This window comes from Ictalurus punctatus, unplaced genomic scaffold (genome assembly GCF_001660625.3).
Source record: "Ictalurus punctatus breed USDA103 unplaced genomic scaffold, Coco_2.0 tig00163686, whole genome shotgun sequence".
Lineage (NCBI taxonomy): Eukaryota > Metazoa > Chordata > Actinopteri > Siluriformes > Ictaluridae > Ictalurus > Ictalurus punctatus.
This window is the reverse complement of record NW_026521166.1, coordinates 22,013-43,131: the sequence shown is the minus strand read 5'-3', so window position 1 is coordinate 43,131 and position 21,119 is coordinate 22,013. Positions and strand designations below refer to the sequence as shown.

At 45.3% G+C, this 21,119-nt stretch overlaps 10 non-coding genes across 10 annotated transcripts; all 10 read left to right on the top strand.

The window, feature by feature from the left end:
- The first annotated feature begins 336 nt into the window (after positions 1-336).
- Positions 337-408, top strand: trnap-ugg (transfer RNA proline (anticodon UGG)). Its single transcript has one exon. It is a non-coding gene; the product is annotated as a tRNA-Pro (tRNA).
- A 1,317-nt stretch (positions 409-1,725) lies between these two features.
- Positions 1,726-1,797, top strand: trnap-agg (transfer RNA proline (anticodon AGG)). The gene has a single exon. It is a non-coding gene; the product is annotated as a tRNA-Pro (tRNA).
- Positions 1,798-3,311: 1,514 nt separating this feature from the next.
- On the top strand, positions 3,312-3,383 carry trnap-ugg (transfer RNA proline (anticodon UGG)). The gene has a single exon. It is a non-coding gene; the product is annotated as a tRNA-Pro (tRNA).
- Positions 3,384-4,697: 1,314 nt separating this feature from the next.
- Positions 4,698-4,769, top strand: trnap-agg (transfer RNA proline (anticodon AGG)). The gene has a single exon. It is a non-coding gene; the product is annotated as a tRNA-Pro (tRNA).
- A 1,512-nt stretch (positions 4,770-6,281) lies between these two features.
- trnap-ugg (transfer RNA proline (anticodon UGG)) lies at positions 6,282-6,353 on the top strand. Its single transcript has one exon. It is a non-coding gene; the product is annotated as a tRNA-Pro (tRNA).
- Positions 6,354-7,668: 1,315 nt separating this feature from the next.
- Positions 7,669-7,740, top strand: trnap-agg (transfer RNA proline (anticodon AGG)). The gene has a single exon. It is a non-coding gene; the product is annotated as a tRNA-Pro (tRNA).
- Positions 7,741-10,672: 2,932 nt separating this feature from the next.
- On the top strand, positions 10,673-10,744 carry trnap-agg (transfer RNA proline (anticodon AGG)). Its single transcript has one exon. It is a non-coding gene; the product is annotated as a tRNA-Pro (tRNA).
- Positions 10,745-13,690: 2,946 nt separating this feature from the next.
- Positions 13,691-13,762, top strand: trnap-agg (transfer RNA proline (anticodon AGG)). The gene has a single exon. It is a non-coding gene; the product is annotated as a tRNA-Pro (tRNA).
- Positions 13,763-16,706: 2,944 nt separating this feature from the next.
- On the top strand, positions 16,707-16,778 carry trnap-agg (transfer RNA proline (anticodon AGG)). The gene has a single exon. It is a non-coding gene; the product is annotated as a tRNA-Pro (tRNA).
- Positions 16,779-19,723: 2,945 nt separating this feature from the next.
- trnap-agg (transfer RNA proline (anticodon AGG)) lies at positions 19,724-19,795 on the top strand. The gene has a single exon. It is a non-coding gene; the product is annotated as a tRNA-Pro (tRNA).
- The last annotated feature ends 1,324 nt before the right edge of the window (positions 19,796-21,119 follow it).

The window sequence follows — 21,119 nt, the reverse complement described above, 5'->3', positions numbered from 1 at the left end:
TGCAGTGGTAATAAATCGTGGCTAAATAAACAACGTTTTTTTTGTTGTTTGTTTTTTTTTTTTTTGCTGGTTATGATAGGGGATAGCTTGTTGCGACTTTCTGGGGAATCAAAAACCCTGCTTCGGGATATCTCCCATCTCCCAAAACAATTAGTTATAGCCCTGTTTGAATAGAGCGAAAGCAGCAAAGCCCTACATAATTCCTGAAAAAAGCATAGGTGACTTGAAAATTCTAAGAGAGTAATATCTTGTGCAACTACCTCAAAAGTTGAGCGTGAACCCGCCGAACGATAGGGACCTATATTAGCAAGGTATAGTGCCTCGTGGGCTTCGTATGGCTCGTTGGTCTAGGGGTATGATTCTCGCTTTGGGTGCGAGAGGTCCCGGGTTCAACTCTCGGACGAGCCCAAGCTTTCCAAGCTGGACGGTCTGTATTCGCTTCTTGCTTTGTTCGTGAGTGATCCAAGAAGGTTCAAATAAGCTTGTCCTTCTGCAGCCGAGCCCAGTTTTGCTCAGTACACCTTTCAGGGAAGCCCATATTTAGGGAACGCCCGTTTCACCACGCAACCCTAGCTGTGTAATAAAACCAGTGCTCAGCCATGTTACTTTGATCTCTAAAGACAAAAGCAAAAAATAACTGTAGCGGGCACCGATACCACTAAATTGAAATGGCTAGTGTGGTGACCTAAGCTTGGAGCCATATCGGAAAGGAAAGTAGAACTTTCTAGGATGTCTAGTCTTGTCTATGTTATGACGGTTGTGCAAGTGGAAATGAACCGAAACAAAAGTACCTTGAGGTAAACCAGCCTGATGAGGACTTTGGCTTGATGGTCTAGGGGTATAATTCTAATTTTGGGTGAGAGTGGTCCCGGGTTGAAATCCCTCATGAGCCCTTTCCTTGCTGTTAACTCGTCGTTCTGTAATCAAGGAAATTTTTTGCTCGTCACCGCAACCGAGCTTCATGACACAGTGAATGTCAAGAGGTTCTCTCTAGCCAGGTTCAAATCCCATACGAGCCCTTGCTTTTGTCTGAACATGCCCTTCTGAATCTGAGGACCGTTTTGCGCAAAACACTATTCAGGGAAGCCCATTTGCAAGGACTCCCCTTTCAGGTTTAGTCTCCCTACTGGTTAGCGCCTTGGAGGACCAACTTCGGTGATGAGAACTTGCAAACTCTCTTCGTCATCACAGCTTTGAAATAAAACCAGTGCTCAACGATATCATATTGATCTCTGAAAAAAACAAAAATATGTGTAGCAGGCACCTATTCCACTACATTGAAACGGTTTGTGTCATGGACTAAGGTTGAAACAGCCAGATTGGCCGTTTAGCTGGTCGGGCGAGGGATTTGATTCTGACTTTGTGTGTGAGATGTCGCCGGTTGAAATCCTGAATGAGCTCTTACTGCTCTTCAATTCAACCGCGATGTAGTTTACTCGAACGCCAAGAGCTGTCTGCTGGGTTCTTGCTTGACTGCTTGGTTCTCACGAGTTCTAACAAGGTGAGAGCTTGCTTGTTTCGCAACTTGCCCTTCTGTAACAGAGTTTCATTTTGGTCATACTAGTCACCACGAGCAAGCTTTCCGTCATCGTTCACATCTTTCACAGTAATGTCTTGTGTAACCATCTCAAACTATTAGCATGAACCTGCAGAACTGTAAGGACATACATTTGTAGGGTACAGTGGAACACCAGTGGTCCATGGTGCAGTACTGGTGGGCAGTTTGGCTCGTTGGTCTAGTGGTATGATTCTCGCTTAGGGTGCGAGAGGTCCCGGGTTCAAATCCTGGATGAGCCCAAGCGTTATGTGGAATAGTCTACCTCAGGGTTGCTTGGCTGTTTAGTTCATGAGAGGTTCCATTTGCAAATAGGTGCATGTGTTTCTGTGGACTTGTTCTTCCATACCCTTCTCCCCTTTTGCTCTGACACCTTTCAGGGAAGTCCAGCGTCAGGGACAACCCCTTTCCGGTTTGGTCTCACTATTGGTTAGCATCGTGGAGGGCCAACTTAGGTGACGAGAACTTGTGAACTCTCTACGTCATCACAGCTTTGTAATAAAACCAGTGCTAACCTGTGCGTGTTTAAATGAACAAAAATAACAGTACGTTGAGGTAAAACAACCAGATAGGCTATTTCACTCGTTGGTCTAGGGGTATGATTCTAATGTTGGGTGAGAGATGTCTCGGGTTGAAATCCCTGATGAGCCCTTACCTTGCAGTTAACTCTTCCTTATGTAATCGAGGAAATTTTTGCTCGTCACCTCAACCGAGCTTCATGATGATCTGGCTGCTTGGCTCTCAAGAGGTTCTCTCCAGAAAGGTTCCAAACCAAGATGAGCCCTTGCTTTTTCCTCAACTTGTCCTTCTGTATCTGAGGGCTGTCGCGCTCGGACACCCACGCCGCAAGCAAGCTATCCATCATCGTTAGTCCAATGCCATCTTATGATGTCAACAGTCCAGCTCTGATTAAGGACTGTGTTGATGCTAGTCTGATGATCACAAAAGCCCCTTTTCAGGGTATCCACGCTTTCTACCTTTGGTTTGGTGTCTTGGTGTACCAACTTCGGCTGTAAGAACCAGCAAGCTCTCCGTGTCACAAAACAAGTTTCACAAGATAGTTAGTCCAACGCTGGCCGAGACCATCTTGTGATGTGAAGAATCCAGCTGTGAATAAGGAGCGCATTTATGCTTGACTGCTTATCACAGAGGCCCTTTTCAGGGAATGCAAATTCCAGAAGAAATCATTTTCAGCAACGTTCCAGTAGAGGATGAAAGGAGCATCTTGCACACTAACCACGAGGACAACGTAAGTTCCGAGTTCCTACCGCTTAATATTGGCTTCCTTTGTGTTCTTTGGATTGTACCTGGAAGTGTCCATCTCTGAATAACAAAAATAACCTAATTCAGACAAAATCACTCTAAAGAGCACTGGTTGGGGATGTGCCCCTAGCCAACAGAATGTAGTTGATGGAATTATTGCAGTGGTAATAAATCGTGGCTAAATAAACAACGTTTTTTTTGTTGTTTGTTTTTTTTTTTTTTGCTGGTTATGATAGGGGATAGCTTGTTGCGACTTTCTGGGGAATCAAAAACCCTGCTTCGGGATATCTCCCATCTCCCAAAACAATTAGTTATAGCCCTGTTTGAATAGAGCGAAAGCAGCAAAGCCCTACATAATTCCTGAAAAAAGCATAGGTGACTTGAAAATTCTAAGAGAGTAATATCTTGTGCAACTACCTCAAAAGTTGAGCGTGAACCCGCCGAACGATAGGGACCTATATTAGCAAGGTATAGTGCCTCGTGGGCTTCGTATGGCTCGTTGGTCTAGGGGTATGATTCTCGCTTTGGGTGCGAGAGGTCCCGGGTTCAACTCTCGGACGAGCCCAAGCTTTCCAAGCTGGACGGTCTGTATTCGCTTCTTGCTTTGTTCGTGAGTGATCCAAGAAGGTTCAAATAAGCTTGTCCTTCTGCAGCCGAGCCCAGTTTTGCTCAGTACACCTTTCAGGGAAGCCCATATTTAGGGAACGCCCGTTTCACCACGCAACCCTAGCTGTGTAATAAAACCAGTGCTCAGCCATGTTACTTTGTTCTCTAAAGACAAAAGCAAAAAATAACTGTAGCGGGCACCGATACCACTAAATTGAAATGGCTAGTGTGGTGACCTAAGCTTGGAGCCATATCGGAAAGGAAAGTAGAACTTTCTAGGATGTCTAGTCTTGTCTATGTTATGACGGTTGTGCAAGTGGAAATGAACCGAAACAAAAGTACCTTGAGGTAAACCAGCCTGATGAGGACTTTGGCTTGATGGTCTAGGGGTATAATTCTAATTTTGGGTGAGAGTGGTCCCGGGTTGAAATCCCTCATGAGCCCTTTCCTTGCTGTTAACTCGTCGTTCTGTAATCAAGGAAATTTTTTGCTCGTCACCGCAACCGAGCTTCATGACACAGTGAATGTCAAGAGGTTCTCTCTAGCCAGGTTCAAATCCCATACGAGCCCTTGCTTTTGTCTGAACATGCCCTTCTGAATCTGAGGACCGTTTTGCACAAAACACTATTCAGGGAAGCCCATTTGAAGGGACTCCCCTTTCAGGTTTAGTCTCCCTACTGGTTAGCGCCTTGGAGGACCAACTTCGGTGATGAGAACTTGCAAACTCTCTTCGTCATCACAGCTTTGAAATAAAACCAGTGCTCAACGATATCATATTGATCTCTGAAAAAAACAAAAATATGTGTAGCAGGCACCTATTCCACTACATTGAAACGGTTTGTGTCATTGACTAAGGTTGAAACAGCCAGATTGGCCGTTTAGCTGGTCGGGCGAGGGATTTGATTCTGACTTTGTGTGTGAGATGTCGCCGGTTGAAATCCTGAATGAGCTCTTACTGCTCTTCAATTCAACCGCGATGTAGTTACTCGAACGCCAAGAGCTGTCTGCTTGGTTCTTGCTTGACTGCTTGGTTCTCACGAGTTCTAGCAAGGTGAGAGCTTGCTTGTTTCGCAACTTGCCCTTCTGTAACAGAGTTTCATTTTGGTCATACTAGTCACCACGAGCAAGCTATCCGTCATCGTTCACATCTTTCACAGTAATATCTTGTGTACATCTCAAACTATTAGCATGAACCTGCAGAACTGTAAGGACATACATTTGTAGGGTACAGTGGAACACCAGTGGTCCATGGTGCAGTACTGGTGGGCAGTTTGGCTCGTTGGTCTAGTGGTATGATTCTCGCTTAGGGTGCGAGAGGTCCCGGGTTCAAATCCCGGATGAGCCCAAGCGTTATGTGGAATAGTCTACCTCAGGGTTGCTTGGCTGTTTAGTTCATGAGAGGTTCCATTTGCAAATAGGTGCATGTGTTTCTGTGGACTTGTTCTTCCATACCCTTCTCCCCTTTTGCTCTGACACCTTTCAGGGAAGTCCAGCGTCAGGGACAACCCCTTTCCGGTTTGGTCTCACTATTGGTTAGCATCGTGGAGGGCCAACTTAGGTGACGAGAACTTGTGAACTCTCTACGTCATCACAGCTTTGTAATAAAACCAGTGCTAACCTGTGCGTGTTTAAATGAACAAAAATAACAGTACGTTGAGGTAAAACAACCAGATAGGCTATTTCACTCGTTGGTCTAGGGGTATGATTCTAATGTTGGGTGAGAGATGTCTCGGGTTGAAATCCCTGATGAGCCCTTACCTTGCAGTTAACTCTTCCTTATGTAATCGAGGAAATTTTTGCTCGTCACCTCAACCGAGCTTCATGATGATCTGGCTGCTTGGCTCTCAAGAGGTTCTCTCCAGAAAGGTTCCAAACCAAGATGAGCCCTTGCTTTTTCCTCAACTTGTCCTTCTGTATCTGAGGGCTGTCGCGCTCGGACACCCACGCCGCAAGCAAGCTATCCATCATCGTTAGTCCAATGCCATCTTATGATGTCAACAGTCCAGCTCTGATTAAGGACTGTGTTGATGCTAGTCTGATGATCACAAAAGCCCCTTTTCAGGGTATCCACGCTTTCTACCTTTGGTTTGGTGTCTTGGTGTACCAACTTCGGCTGTAAGAACCAGCAAGCTCTCCGTGTCACAAAACAAGTTTCACAAGATAGTTAGTCCAACGCTGGCCGAGACCATCTTGTGATGTGAAGAATCCAGCTGTGAATAAGGAGCGCATTTATGCTTGACTGCTTATCACAGAGGCCCTTTTCAGGGAATGCAAATTCCAGAAGAAATCATTTTCAGCAACGTTCCAGTAGAGGATGAAAGGAGCATCTTGCACACTAACCACGAGGACAACGTAAGTTCCGAGTTCCTACCGCTTAATATTGGCTTCCTTTGTGTTCTTTGGATTGTACCTGGAAGTGTCCATCTCTGAATAACAAAAATAACCTAATTCAGACAAAATCACTCTAAAGAGCACTGGTTGGGGATGTGCCCTAGCCAACAGAATGTAGTTGATGGAATTATTGCAGTGGTAATAAATCGTGGCTAAATAAACAACGTTTTTTTTGTTGTTTTTTTTTTTTTTTTTGCTGGTTATGATAGGGGATAGCTTGTTGCGACTTTCTGGGGAATCAAAAACCCTGCTTCGGGATATCTCCCATCTCCCAAAACAATTAGTTATAGCCCTGTTTGAATAGAGCGAAAGCAGCAAAGCCCTACATAATTCCTGAAAAAAGCATAGGTGACTTGAAAATTCTAAGAGAGTAATATCTTGTGCAACTACCTCAAAAGTTGAGCGTGAACCCGCCGAACGATAGGGACCTATATTAGCAAGGTATAGTGCCTCGTGGGCTTCGTATGGCTCGTTGGTCTAGGGGTATGATTCTCGCTTTGGGTGCGAGAGGTCCCGGGTTCAACTCTCGGACGAGCCCAAGCTTTCCAAGCTGGACGGTCTGTATTCGCTTCTTGCTTTGTTCGTGAGTGATCCAAGAAGGTTCAAATAAGCTTGTCCTTCTGCAGCCGAGCCCAGTTTTGCTCAGTACACCTTTCAGGGAAGCCCATATTTAGGGAACGCCCGTTTCACCACGCAACCCTAGCTGTGTAATAAAACCAGTGCTCAGCCATGTTACTTTGTTCTCTAAAGACAAAAGCAAAAAATAACTGTAGCGGGCACCGATACCACTAAATTGAAATGGCTAGTGTGGTGACCTAAGCTTGGAGCCATATCGGAAAGGAAAGTAGAACTTTCTAGGATGTCTAGTCTTGTCTATGTTATGACGGTTGTGCAAGTGGAAATGAACCGAAACAAAAGTACCTTGAGGTAAACCAGCCTGATGAGGACTTTGGCTTGATGGTCTAGGGGTATAATTCTAATTTTGGGTGAGAGTGGTCCCGGGTTGAAATCCCTCATGAGCCCTTTCCTTGCTGTTAACTCGTCGTTCTGTAATCAAGGAAATTTTTTGCTCGTCACCGCAACCGAGCTTCATGACACAGTGAATGTCAAGAGGTTCTCTCTAGCCAGGTTCAAATCCCATACGAGCCCTTGCTTTTGTCTGAACATGCCCTTCTGAATCTGAGGACCGTTTTGCACAAAACACTATTCAGGGAAGCCCATTTGAAGGGACTCCCCTTTCAGGTTTAGTCTCCCTACTGGTTAGCGCCTTGGAGGACCAACTTCGGTGATGAGAACTTGCAAACTCTCTTCGTCATCACAGCTTTGAAATAAAACCAGTGCTCAACGATATCATATTGATCTCTGAAAAAAACAAAAATATGTGTAGCAGGCACCTATTCCACTACATTGAAACGGTTTGTGTCATTGACTAAGGTTGAAACAGCCAGATTGGCCGTTTAGCTGGTCGGGCGAGGGATTTGATTCTGACTTTGTGTGTGAGATGTCGCCGGTTGAAATCCTGAATGAGCTCTTACTGCTCTTCAATTCAACCGCGATGTAGTTACTCGAACGCCAAGAGCTGTCTGCTTGGTTCTTGCTTGACTGCTTGGTTCTCACGAGTTCTAGCAAGGTGAGAGCTTGCTTGTTTCGCAACTTGCCCTTCTGTAACAGAGTTTCATTTTGGTCATACTAGTCACCACGAGCAAGCTATCCGTCATCGTTCACATCTTTCACAGTAATGTCTTGTGTAACATCTCAAACTATTAGCATGAACCTGCAGAACTGTAAGGACATACATTTGTAGGGTACAGTGGAACACCAGTGGTCCATGGCGCCGCACCAGTGGGCAGTTTGGCTCGTTGGTCTAGTGGTATGATTCTCGCTTAGGGTGCGAGAGGTCCCGGGTTCAAATCCCGGATGAGCCCAAGCGTTATGTCGAATAGTCTACCTCAGGGTTGCCTTGGCTGTTTAGTTCATGAGAGGTTCCATTTGCAAATAGGTGCATGTGTTTCTGTGGACTTGTTCTTCCATACCCTTCTTCCCTTTTGCTCTGACACCTTTCAGGGAAGTCCAGCGTCAGGGACAACCCCTTTCCGGTTTGGTCTCACTATTGGTTAGCATCGTGGAGGGCCAACTTAGGTGACGAGAACTTGTGAACTCTCTACGTCATCACAGCTTTGTAATAAAACCAGTGCTAACCTGTGCGTGTTTAAATGAACAAAAATAACAGTACGTTGAGGTAAAACAACCAGATAGGCTATTTCACTCGTTGGTCTAGGGGTATGATTCTAATGTTGGGTGAGAGATGTCTCGGGTTGAAATCCCTGATGAGCCCTTACCTTGCAGTTAACTCTTCCTTATGTAATCGAGGAAATTTTTGCTCGTCACCTCAACCGAGCTTCATGATGATCTGGCTGCTTGGCTCTCAAGAGGTTCTCTCCAGAAAGGTTCCAAACCAAGATGAGCCCTTGCTTTTTCCTCAACTTGTCCTTCTGTATCTGAGGGCTGTCGCGCTCGGACACCCACGCCGCAAGCAAGCTATCCATCATCGTTAGTCCAATGCCATCTTATGATGTCAACAGTCCAGCTCTGATTAAGGACTGTGTTGATGCTAGTCTGATGATCACAAAAGCCCCTTTTCAGGGTATCCACGCTTTCTACCTTTGGTTTGGTGTCTTGGTGTACCAACTTCGGCTGTAAGAACCAGCAAGCTCTCCGTGTCACAAAACAAGTTTCACAAGATAGTTAGTCCAACGCTGGCCGAGACCATCTTGTGATGTGAAGAATCCAGCTGTGAATAAGGAGCGCATTTATGCTTGACTGCTTATCACAGAGGCCCTTTTCAGGGAATGCAAATTCCAGAAGAAATCATTTTCAGCAACGTTCCAGTAGAGGATGAAAGGAGCATCTTGCACACTAACCACGAGGACAACGTAAGTTCCGAGTTCCTACCGCTTAATATTGGCTTCCTTTGTGTTCTTTGGATTGTACCTGGAAGTGTCCATCTCTGAATAACAAAAATAACCTAATTCAGACAAAATCACTCTAAAGAGCACTGGTTGGGGATGTGCCCTAGCCAACAGAATGTAGTTGATGGAATTATTGCAGTGGTAATAAATCGTGGCTAAATAAACAACGTTTTTTTTGTTGTTTTTTTTTTTTTTTTTGCTGGTATGATAGGGGATAGCTTGTTGCGACTTTCTGGGGAATCAAAAACCCTGCTTCGGGATATCTCCCATCTCCCAAAACAATTAGTTATAGCCCTGTTTGAATAGAGCGAAAGCAGCAAAGCCCTACATAATTCCTGAAAAAAGCATAGGTGACTTGAAAATTCTAAGAGAGTAATATCTTGTGCAACTACCTCAAAAGTTGAGCGTGAACCCGCCGAACGATAGGGACCTATATTAGCAAGGTATAGTGCCTCGTGGGCTTCGTATGGCTCGTTGGTCTAGGGGTATGATTCTCGCTTTGGGTGCGAGAGGTCCCGGGTTTTATTTACTCCCGGACGAGCCCAAGCTTTCCAAGCTGGACGGTCTGTATTCGCTTCTTGCTTTGTTCGTGAGTGATCCAAGAAGGTTCAAATAAGCTTGTCCTTCTGCAGCCGAGCCCAGTTTTGCTCAGTACACCTTTCAGGGAAGCCCATATTTAGGGAACGCCCGTTTCACCACGCAACCCTAGCTGTGTAATAAAACCAGTGCTCAGCCATGTTACTTTGATCTCTAAAGACAAAAGCAAAAAATAACTGTAGCGGGCACCGATACCACTAAATTGAAATGGCTAGTGTGGTGACCTAAGCTTGGAGCCATATCGGAAAGGAAAGTAGAACTTTCTAGGATGTCTAGTACTTGTCTATGTTATGACGGTTGTGCAAGTGGAAATGAACCGAAACAAAAGTACCTTGAGGTAAACCAGCCTGATGAGGACTTTGGCTTGATGGTCTAGGGGTCTAATTCTAATTTTGGGTGAGAGTGGTCCCGGGTTGAAATCCCTAATGAGCCCTTTCCTTGCTGTTAACTCGTCGTTCTGTAATCAAGGAAATTTTTTGCTCGTCACCGCAACCGAGCTTCATGACACAGTGAATGTCAAGAGGTTCTCTCTAGCCAGGTTCAAATCCCATACGAGCCCTTGCTTTTGTCTGAACATGCCCTTCTGAATCTGAGGACCGTTTTGCACAAAACACTATTCAGGGAAGCCCATTTGCAAGGGACTCCCCTTTCAGGTTTAGTCTCCCTACTGGTTAGCGCCTTGGAGGACCAACTTCGGTGATGAGAACTTGCAAACTCTCTTCGTCATCACAGCTTTGAAATAAAACCAGTGCTCAACGATATCATATTGATCTCTGAAAAAAACAAAAATATGTGTAGCAGGCACCTATTCCACTACATTGAAACGGTTTGTGTCATGGACTAAGGTTGAAACAGCCAGATTGGCCGTTTAGCTGGTCGGGCGAGGGATTTGATTCTGACTTTGTGTGTGAGATGTCGCCGGTTGAATTCCTGAATGAGCTACTTACTTGTCCTCTGTAATCGAGGGAACTATAGCTCTTCACTACCGCGATGTAGTTACTCGAACGCCAAGAGCTGTCTGCTTGGTTCTTGCTTGACTGCTTGGTTCTCACGAGTTCTAGCAAGGTGAGAGCTTGCTTGTTTCGCAACTTGCCCTTCTGTAACAGAGTTTCATTTTGGTCATACTAGTCACCACGAGCAAGCTATCCGTCATCGTTCACATCTTTCACAGTAATGTCTTGTGCAACCATCTCAAACTATTAGCATGAACCTGCAGAACTGTAAGGACATACATTTGTAGGGTACAGTGGAACACCAGTGGTCCATGGCGCAGTACCATGGTGGGCAGTTTGGCTCGTTGGTCTAGTGGTATGATTCTCGCTTAGGGTGCGAGAGGTCCCGGGTTCAAATCCCGGATGAGCCCAAGCGTTATGTGGAATAGTCTACCTCAGGGTTGCTTGGCTGTTTAGTTCATGAGAGGTTCCATTTGCAAATAGGTGCATGTGTTTCTGTGGACTTGTTCTTCCATACCCTGCTTCCCTTTTGCTCTGACACCTTTCAGGGAAGTCCAGCGTCAGGGACAACCCCTTTCCGGTTTGGTCTCACTATTGGTTAGCATCGTGGAGGGCCAACTTAGGTGACGAGAACTTGTGAACTCTCTACGTCATCACAGCTTTGTAATAAAACCAGTGCTAACCTGTGCGTGTTTAAATGAACAAAAATAACAGTACGTTGAGGTAAAACAACCAGATAGGCTATTTCACTCGTTGGTCTAGGGGTATGATTCTAATGTTGGGTGAGAGATGTCTCGGGTTGAAATCCCTGATGAGCCCTTACCTTGCAGTTAACTCTTCCTTATGTAATCGAGGAAATTTTTGCTCGTCACCTCAACCGAGCTTCATGATGATCTGGCTGCTTGGCTCTCAAGAGGTTCTCTCCAGAAAGGTTCCAAACCAAGATGAGCCCTTGCTTTTTCCTCAACTTGTCCTTCTGTATCTGAGGGCTGTCGCGCTCGGACACCCACGCCGCAAGCAAGCTATCCATCATCGTTAGTCCAATGCCATCTTATGATGTCAACAGTCCAGCTCTGATTAAGGACTGTGTTGATGCTAGTCTGATGATCACAAAAGCCCCTTTTCAGGGTATCCACGCTTTCTACCTTTGGTTTGGTGTCTTGGTGTACCAACTTCGGCTGTAAGAACCAGCAAGCTCTCCGTGTCACAAAACAAGTTTCACAAGATAGTTAGTCCAACGCTGGCCGAGACCATCTTGTGATGTGAAGAATCCAGCTGTGAATAAGGAGCGCATTTATGCTTGACTGCTTATCACAGAGGCCCTTTTCAGGGAATGCAAATTCCAGAAGAAATCATTTTCAGCAACGTTCCAGTAGAGGATGAAAGGAGCATCTTGCACACTAACCACGAGGACAACGTAAGTTCCGAGTTCCTACCGCTTAATATTGGCTTCCTTTGTGTTCTTTGGATTGTACCTGGAAGTGTCCATCTCTGAATAACAAAAATAACCTAATTCAGACAAAATCACTCTAAAGAGCACTGGTTGGGGATGTGCCCTAGCCAACAGAATGTAGTTGATGGAATTATTGCAGTGGTAATAAATCGTGGCTAAATAAACAACGTTTTTTTTGTTGTTTGTTTGTTTTTTTTTGCTGGTCATGATAGGGGATAGCTTGTGGCGACTTTCTGGGGAATCAAAAACCCTGCTTCGGGATATCTCCCATCTCCCAAAACAATTAGTTATAGCCCTGTTTGAATAGAGCGAAAGCAGCAAAGCCCTACATAATTCCTGAAAAAAGCATAGGTGACTTGAAAATTCTAAGAGAGTAATATCTTGTGCAACTACCTCAAAAGTTGAGCGTGAACCCGCCGAACGATAGGGACCTATATTAGCAAGGTATAGTGCCTCGTGGGCTTCGTATGGCTCGTTGGTCTAGGGGTATGATTCTCGCTTTGGGTGCGAGAGGTCCCGGGTTTTATTTTACTCCCGGACGAGCCCAAGCTTTCCAAGCTGGACGGTCTGTATTCGCTTCTTGCTTTGTTCGTGAGTGATCCAAGAAGGTTCAAATAAGCTTGTCCTTCTGCAGCCGAGCCCAGTTTTGCTCAGTACACCTTTCAGGGAAGCCCATATTTAGGGAACGCCCGTTTCACCACGCAACCCTAGCTGTGTAATAAAAACCAGTGCTCAGCCATGTTACTTTGATCTCTAAAGACAAAAGCAAAAAATAACTGTAGCGGGCACCGATACCACTAAATTGAAATGGCTAGTGTGGTGACCTAAGCTTGGAGCCATATCGGAAAGGAAAGTAGAACTTTCTAGGATGTCTAGTCTTGTCTATGTTATGACGGTTGTGCAAGTGGAAAATGAACCGAAACAAAAGTACCTTGAGGTAAACCAGCCTGATGAGGACTTTGGCTTGATGGTCTAGGGGTCTAATTCTAATTTTGGGTGAGAGTGGTCCCGGGTTGAAATCCCTAATGAGCCCTTTCCTTGCTGTTAACTCGTCGTTCTGTAATCAAGGAAATTTTTTGCTCGTCACCGCAACCGAGCTTCATGACACAGTGAATGTCAAGAGGTTCTCTCTAGCCAGGTTCAAATCCCATACGAGCCCTTGCTTTTGTCTGAACATGCCCTTCTGAATCTGAGGACCGTTTTGCGCAAAACACTATTCAGGGAAGCCCATTTGCAAGGACTCCCCTTTCAGGTTTAGTCTCCCTACTGGTTAGCGCCTTGGAGGACCAACTTCGGTGATGAGAACTTGCAAACTCTCTTCGTCATCACAGCTTTGAAATAAAACCAGTGCTCAACGATATCATATTGATCTCTGAAAAAAACAAAAATATGTGTAGCAGGCACCTATTCCACTACATTGAAACGGTTTGTGTCATGGACTAAGGTTGAAACAGCCAGATTGGCCATTTAGCTGGTCGGGCGAGGGATTTGATTCTGACTTTGTGTGTGCGATGTCGCCGGTTGAATTCCTGAATGAGCTCTTACCTTCGTTTTAACTTGTCCCTCTGTAATCGAGGGAACTATAGCTCTTCAATTCAACCGCGATGTAGTTACTCGAACGCCAAGAGCTGTCTGCTTTGTTCTTGCTTGACTGCTTGGTTCTCACGAGTTCTAGCAAGGTGAGAGCTTGCTTGTTTCGCAACTTGCCCTTCTGTAACAGAGTTTCATTTTGGTCATACTAGTCACCACGAGCAAGCTATCCGTCATCGTTCACATCTTTCACAGTAATGTCTTGTGCAACCATCTCAAACTATTAGCATGAACCTGCAGAACTGTAAGGACATACATTTGTAGGGTACAGTGGAACACCAGTGGTCCATGGCGCAGCACCAGTGGGCAGTTTGGCTCGTTGGTCTAGTGGTATGATTCTCGCTTAGGGTGCGAGAGGTCCCGGGTTCAAATCCCGGATGAGCCCAAGCGTTATGTGGAATAGTCTACCTCAGGGTTGCTTGGCTGTTTAGTTCATGAGAGGTTCCATTTGCAAATAGGTGCATGTGTTTCTGTGGACTTGTTCTTCCATACCCTGCTTCCCTTTTGCTCTGACACCTTTCAGGGAAGTCCAGCGTCAGGGACAACCCCTTTCCGGTTTGGTCTCACTATTGGTTAGCATCGTGGAGGGCCAACTTAGGTGACGAGAACTTGTGAACTCTCTACGTCATCACAGCTTTGTAATAAAACCAGTGCTAACCTGTGCGTGTTTAAATGAACAAAAATAACAGTACGTTGAGGTAAAACAACCAGATAGGCTATTTCACTCGTTGGTCTAGGGGTATGATTCTAATGTTGGGTGAGAGATGTCTCGGGTTGAAATCCCTGATGAGCCCTTACCTTGCAGTTAACTCTTCCTTATGTAATCGAGGAAATTTTTGCTCGTCACCTCAACCGAGCTTCATGATGATCTGGCTGCTTGGCTCTCAAGAGGTTCTCTCCAGAAAGGTTCCAAACCAAGATGAGCCCTTGCTTTTTCCTCAACTTGTCCTTCTGTATCTGAGGGCTGTCGCGCTCGGACACCCACGCCGCAAGCAAGCTATCCATCATCGTTAGTCCAATGCCATCTTATGATGTCAACAGTCCAGCTCTGATTAAGGACTGTGTTGCTGCTAGTCTGATGATCACAAAAGCCCCTTTTCAGGGTATCCACGCTTTCTACCTTTGGTTTGGTGTCTTGGTGTACCAACTTCGGCTGTAAGAACCAGCAAGCTCTCCGTGTCACAAAACAAGTTTCACAAGATAGTTAGTCCAACGCTGGCCGAGACCATCTTGTGATGTGAAGAATCCAGCTGTGAATAAGGAGCGCATTTATGCTTGACTGCTTATCACAGAGGCCCTTTTCAGGGAATGCAAATTCCAGAAGAAATCATTTTCAGCAACGTTCCAGTAGAGGATGAAAGGAGCATCTTGCACACTAACCACGAGGACAACGTAAGTTCCGAGTTCCTACCGCTTAATATTGGCTTCCTTTGTGTTCTTTGGATTGTACCTGGAAGTGTCCATCTCTGAATAACAAAAATAACCTAATTCAGACAAAATCACTCTAAAGAGCACTGGTTGGGGATGTGCCCTAGCCAACAGAATGTAGTTGATGGAATTATTGCAGTGGTAATAAATCGTGGCTAAATAAACAACGTTTTTTTTGTTGTTTGTTTGTTTTTTTTTGCTGGTCATGATAGGGGATAGCTTGTGGCGACTTTCTGGGGAATCAAAAACCCTGCTTCGGGATATCTCCCATCTCCCAAAACAATTAGTTATAGCCCTGTTTGAATAGAGCGAAAGCAGCAAAGCCCTACATAATTCCTGAAAAAAGCATAGGTGACTTGAAAATTCTAAGAGAGTAATATCTTGTGCAACTACCTCAAAAGTTGAGCGTGAACCCGCCGAACGATAGGGACCTATATTAGCAAGGTATAGTGCCTCGTGGGCTTCGTATGGCTCGTTGGTCTAGGGGTATGATTCTCGCTTTGGGTGCGAGAGGTCCCGGGTTTTATTTTACTCCCGGACGAGCCCAAGCTTTCCAAGCTGGACGGTCTGTATTCGCTTCTTGCTTTGTTCGTGAGTGATCCAAGAAGGTTCAAATAAGCTTGTCCTTCTGCAGCCGAGCCCAGTTTTGCTCAGTACACCTTTCAGGGAAGCCCATATTTAGGGAACGCCCGTTTCACCACGCAACCCTAGCTGTGTAATAAAACCAGTGCTCAGCCATGTTACTTTGATCTCTAAAGACAAAAGCAAAAAATAACTGTAGCGGGCACCGATACCACTAAATTGAAATGGCTAGTGTGGTGACCTAAGCTTGGAGCCATATCGGAAAGGAAAGTAGAACTTTCTAGGATGTCTAGACTTGTCTATGTTATGACGGTTGTGCAAGTGGAAATGAACCGAAACAAAAGTACCTTGCGGTAAACCGGCCTGATGAGGACTTTGGCTTGATGGTCTAGGGGTCTAATTCTAATTTTGGGTGAGAGTGGTCCCGGGTTGAAATCCCTAATGAGCCCTTTCCTTGCTGTTAACTCGTCGTTCTGTAATCAAGGAAATTTTTTGCTCGTCACCGCAACCGAGCTTCATGACACAGTGAATGTCAAGAGGTTCTCTCTAGCCAGGTTCAAATCCCATACGAGCCCTTGCTTTTGTCTGAACATGCCCTTCTGAATCTGAGGACCGTTTTGCGCAAAACACTATTCAGGGAAGCCCATTTGCAAGGACTCCCCTTTCAGGTTTAGTCTCCCTACTGGTTAGCGCCTTGGAGGACCAACTTCGGTGATGAGAACTTGCAAACTCTCTTCGTCATCACAGCTTTGAAATAAAACCAGTGCTCAACGATATCATATTGATCTCTGAAAAAAACAAAAATATGTGTAGCAGGCACCTATTCCACTACATTGAAACGGTTTGTGTCATGGACTAAGGTTGAAACAGCCAGATTGGCCGTTTAGCTGGTCGGGCGAGGGATTTGATTCTGACTTTGTGTGTGCGATGTCGCCGGTTGAATTCCTGAATGAGCTCTTACCTTCGTTTTAACTTGTCCCTCTGTAATCGAGGGAACTATAGCTCTTCAATTCAACCGCGATGTAGTTACTCGAACGCCAAGAGCTGTCTGCTTTGTTCTTGCTTGACTGCTTGGTTCTCACGAGTTCTAGCAAGGTGAGAGCTTGCTTGTTTCGCAACTTGCCCTTCTGTAACAGAGTTTCATTTTGGTCATACTAGTCACCACGAGCAAGCTATCCGTCATCGTTCACATCTTTCACAGTAATGTCTTGTGCAACCATCTCAAACTATTAGCATGAACCTGCAGAACTGTAAGGACATACATTTGTAGGGTACAGTGGAACACCAGTGGTCCATGGCGCAGCACCAGTGGGCAGTTTGGCTCGTTGGTCTAGTTGTATGATTCTCGCTTAGGGTGCGAGAGGTCCCGGGTTCAAATCCCGGATGAGCCCAAGCGTTATGTGGAATAGTCTACCTCAGGGTTGCTTGGCTGTTTAGTTCATGAGAGGTTCCATTTGCAAATAGGTGCATGTGTTTCTGTGGACTTGTTCTTCCATACCCTGCTTACCTTTTGCTCTGACACCTTTCAGGGAAGTCCAGCGTCAGGGAAAACCCCTTTCCGGTTTGGTCTCACTATTGGTTAGCATCGTGGAGGGCCAACTTAGGTGACGAGAACTTGTGAACTCTCTACGTCATCACAGCTTTGTAATAAAACCAGTGCTAACCTGTGCGTGTTTAAATGAACAAAAATAACAGTACGTTGAGGTAAAACAACCAGATAGGCTATTTCACTCGTTGGTCTAGGGGTATGATTCTAATGTTGGGTGAGAGATGTCTCGGGTTGAAATCCCTGATGAGCCCTTACCTTGCAGTTAACTCTTCCTTATGTAATCGAGGAAATTTTTGCTCGTCACCTCAACCGAGCTTCATGATGATCTGGCTGCTTGGCTCTCAAGAGGTTCTCTCCAGAAAGGTTCCAAACCAAGATGAGCCCTTGCTTTTTCCTCAACTTGTCCTTCTGTATCTGAGGGCTGTCGCGCTCGGACACCCACGCCGCAAGCAAGCTATCCATCATCGTTAGTCCAATGCCATCTTATGATGTCAACAGTCCAGCTCTGATTAAGGACTGTGTTGCTGCTAGTCTGATGATCACAAAAGCCCCTTTTCAGGGTATCCACGCTTTCTACCTTTGGTTTGGTGTCTTGGTGTACCAACTTCGGCTGTAAGAACCAGCAAGCTCTCCGTGTCACAAAACAAGTTTCACAAGATAGTTAGTCCAACGCTGGCCGAGACCATCTTGTGATGTGAAGAATCCAGCTGTGAATAAGGAGCGCATTTATGCTTGACTGCTTATCACAGAGGCCCTTTTCAGGGAATGCAAATTCCAGAAGAAATCATTTTCAGCAACGTTCCAGTAGAGGATGAAAGGAGCATCTTGCACACTAACCATGAGGACAACGTAAGTTCCGAGTTCCTACCGCTTAATATTGGCTTCCTTTGTGTTCTTTGGATTGTACCTGGAAGTGTCCATCTCTGAATAACAAAAATAACCTAATTCAGACAAAATCACTCTAAAGAGCACTGGTTGGGGATGTCCCCTAGCCAACAGAATGTAGTTGATGGAATTATTGCAGTGGTAATAAATCGTGGCTAAATAAACAACGTTTTTTTTGTTGTTTGTTTGTTTTTTTTTGCTGGTCATGATAGGGGATAGCTTGTGGCGACTTTCTGGGGAATCAAAAACCCTGCTTCGGGATATCTCCCATCTCCCAAAACAATTAGTTATAGCCCTGTTTGAATAGAGCGAAAGCAGCAAAGCCCTACATAATTCCTGAAAAAAGCATAGGTGACTTGAAAATTCTAAGAGAGTAATATCTTGTGCAACTACCTCAAAAGTTGAGCGCGAACCCGCCGAACGATAGGGACCTATATTAGCAAGGTATAGTGCCTCGTGGGCTTCGTATGGCTCGTTGGTCTAGGGGTATGATTCTCGCTTTGGGTGCGAGAGGTCCCGGGTTTTATTTTACTCCCGGACGAGCCCAAGCTTTCCAAGCTGGACGGTCTGTATTCGCTTCTTGCTTTGTTCGTGAGTGATCCAAGAAGGTTCAAATAAGCTTGTCCTTCTGCAGCCGAGCCCAGTTTTGCTCAGTACACCTTTCAGGGAAGCCCATATTTAGGGAACGCCCGTTTCACCACGCAACCCTAGCTGTGTAATAAAAACCAGTGCTCAGCCATGTTACTTTGATCTCTAAAGACAAAAGCAAAAAATAACTGTAGCGGGCACCGATACCACTAAATTGAAATGGCTAGTGTGGTGACCTAAGCTTGGATGCCATATCGGAAAGGAAAGTAGAACTTTCTAGGATGTCTAGTCTTGTCTATGTTATGACGGTTGTGCAAGTGGAAATGAACCGAAACAAAAGTACCTTGAGGTAAACCAGCCTGATGAGGACTTTGGCTTGATGGTCTAGGGGTCTAATTCTAATTTTGGGTGAGAGTGGTCCCGGGTTGAAATCCCTAATGAGCCCTTTCCTTGCTGTTAACTCGTCGTTCTGTAATCAAGGAAATTTTTTGCTCGTCACCGCAACCGAGCTTCATGACACAGTGAATGTCAAGAGGTTCTCTCTAGCCAGGTTCAAATCCCATACGAGCCCTTGCTTTTGTCTGAACATGCCCTTCTGAATCTGAGGACCGTTTTGCGCAAAACACTATTCAGGGAAGCCCATTTGCAAGGACTCCCCTTTCAGGTTTAGTCTCCCTACTGGTTAGCGCCTTGGAGGACCAACTTCGGTGATGAGAACTTGCAAACTCTCTTCGTCATCACAGCTTTGAAATAAAACCAGTGCTCAACGATATCATATTGATCTCTGAAAAAAACAAAAATATGTGTAGCAGGCACCTATTCCACTACATTGAAACGGTTTGTGTCATGGACTAAGGTTGAAACAGCCAGATTGGCCATTTAGCTGGTCGGGCGAGGGATTTGATTCTGACTTTGTGTGTGCGATGTCGCCGGTTGAATTCCTGAATGAGCTCTTACCTTCGTTTTAACTTGTCCCTCTGTAATCGAGGGAACTATAGCTCTTCAATTCAACCGCGATGTAGTTACTCGAACGCCAAGAGCTGTCTGCTTTGTTCTTGCTTGACTGCTTGGTTCTCACGAGTTCTAGCAAGGTGAGAGCTTGCTTGTTTCGCAACTTGCCCTTCTGTAACAGAGTTTCATTTTGGTCATACTAGTCACCACGAGCAAGCTATCCGTCATCGTTCACATCTTTCACAGTAATGTCTTGTGCAACCATCTCAAACTATTAGCATGAACCTGCAGAACTGTAAGGACATACATTTGTAGGGTACAGTGGAACACCAGTGGTCCATGGTGCAGTACTGTGGGCAGTTTGGCTCGTTGGTCTAGTGGTATGATTCTCGCTTAGGGTGCGAGAGGTCCCGGGTTCAAATCCCGGATGAGCCCAAGCGTTATGTGGAATAGTCTACCTCAGGGTTGCTTGGCTGTTTAGTTCATGAGAGGTTCCATTTGCAAATAGGTGCATGTGTTTCTGTGGACTTGTTCTTCCATACCCTTCTTCCCCTTTTGCTCTGACACCTTTCAGGGAAGTCCAGCGTCAGGGACAACCCCTTTCCGGTTTGGTCTCACTATTGGTTAGCATCGTGGAGGGCCAACTTAGGTGACGAGAACTTGTGAACTCTCTACGTCATCACAGCTTTGTAATAAAACCAGTGCTAACCTGTGCGTGTTTAAATGAACAAAAATAACAGTACGTTGAGGTAAAACAACCAGATAGGCTATTTCACTCGTTGGTCTAGGGGTATGATTCTAATGTTGGGTGAGAGATGTCTCGGGTTGAAATCCCTGATGAGCCCTTACCTTGCAGTTAACTCTTCCTTATGTAATCGAGGAAATTTTTGCTCGTCACCTCAACCGAGCTTCATGATGATCTGGCTGCTTGGCTCTCAAGAGGTTCTCTCCAGAAAGGTTCCAAACCAAGATGAGCCCTTGCTTTTTCCTCAACTTGTCCTTCTGTATCTGAGGGCTGTCGCGCTCGGACACCCACGCCGCAAGCAAGCTATCCATCATCGTTAGTCCAATGCCATCTTATGATGTCAACAGTCCAGCTCTGATTAAGGACTGTGTTGCTGCTAGTCTGATGATCACAAAAGCCCCTTTTCAGGGTATCCACGCTTTCTACCTTTGGTTTGGTGTCTTGGTGTACCAACTTCGGCTGTAAGAACCAGCAAGCTCTCCGTGTCACAAAACAAGTTTCACAAGATAGTTAGTCCAACGCTGGCCGAGACCATCTTGTGATGTGAAGAATCCAGCTGTGAATAAGGAGCGCATTTATGCTTGACTGCTTATCACAGAGGCCCTTTTCAGGGAATGCAAATTCCAGAAGAAATCATTTTCAGCAACGTTCCAGTAGAGGATGAAAGGAGCATCTTGCACACTAACCATGAGGACAACGTAAGTTCCGAGTTCCTACCGCTTAATATTGGCTTCCTTTGTGTTCTTTGGATTGTACCTGGAAGTGTCCATCTCTGAATAACAAAAATAACCTAATTCAGACAAAATCACTCTAAAGAGCACTGGTTGGGGATGTCCCCTAGCCAACAGAATGTAGTTGATGGAATTATTGCAGTGGTAATAAATCGTGGCTAAATAAACAACGTTTTTTTTGTTGTTTGTTTGTTTTTTTTTGCTGGTCATGATAGGGGATAGCTTGTGGCGACTTTCTGGGGAATCAAAAACCCTGCTTCGGGATATCTCCCATCTCCCAAAA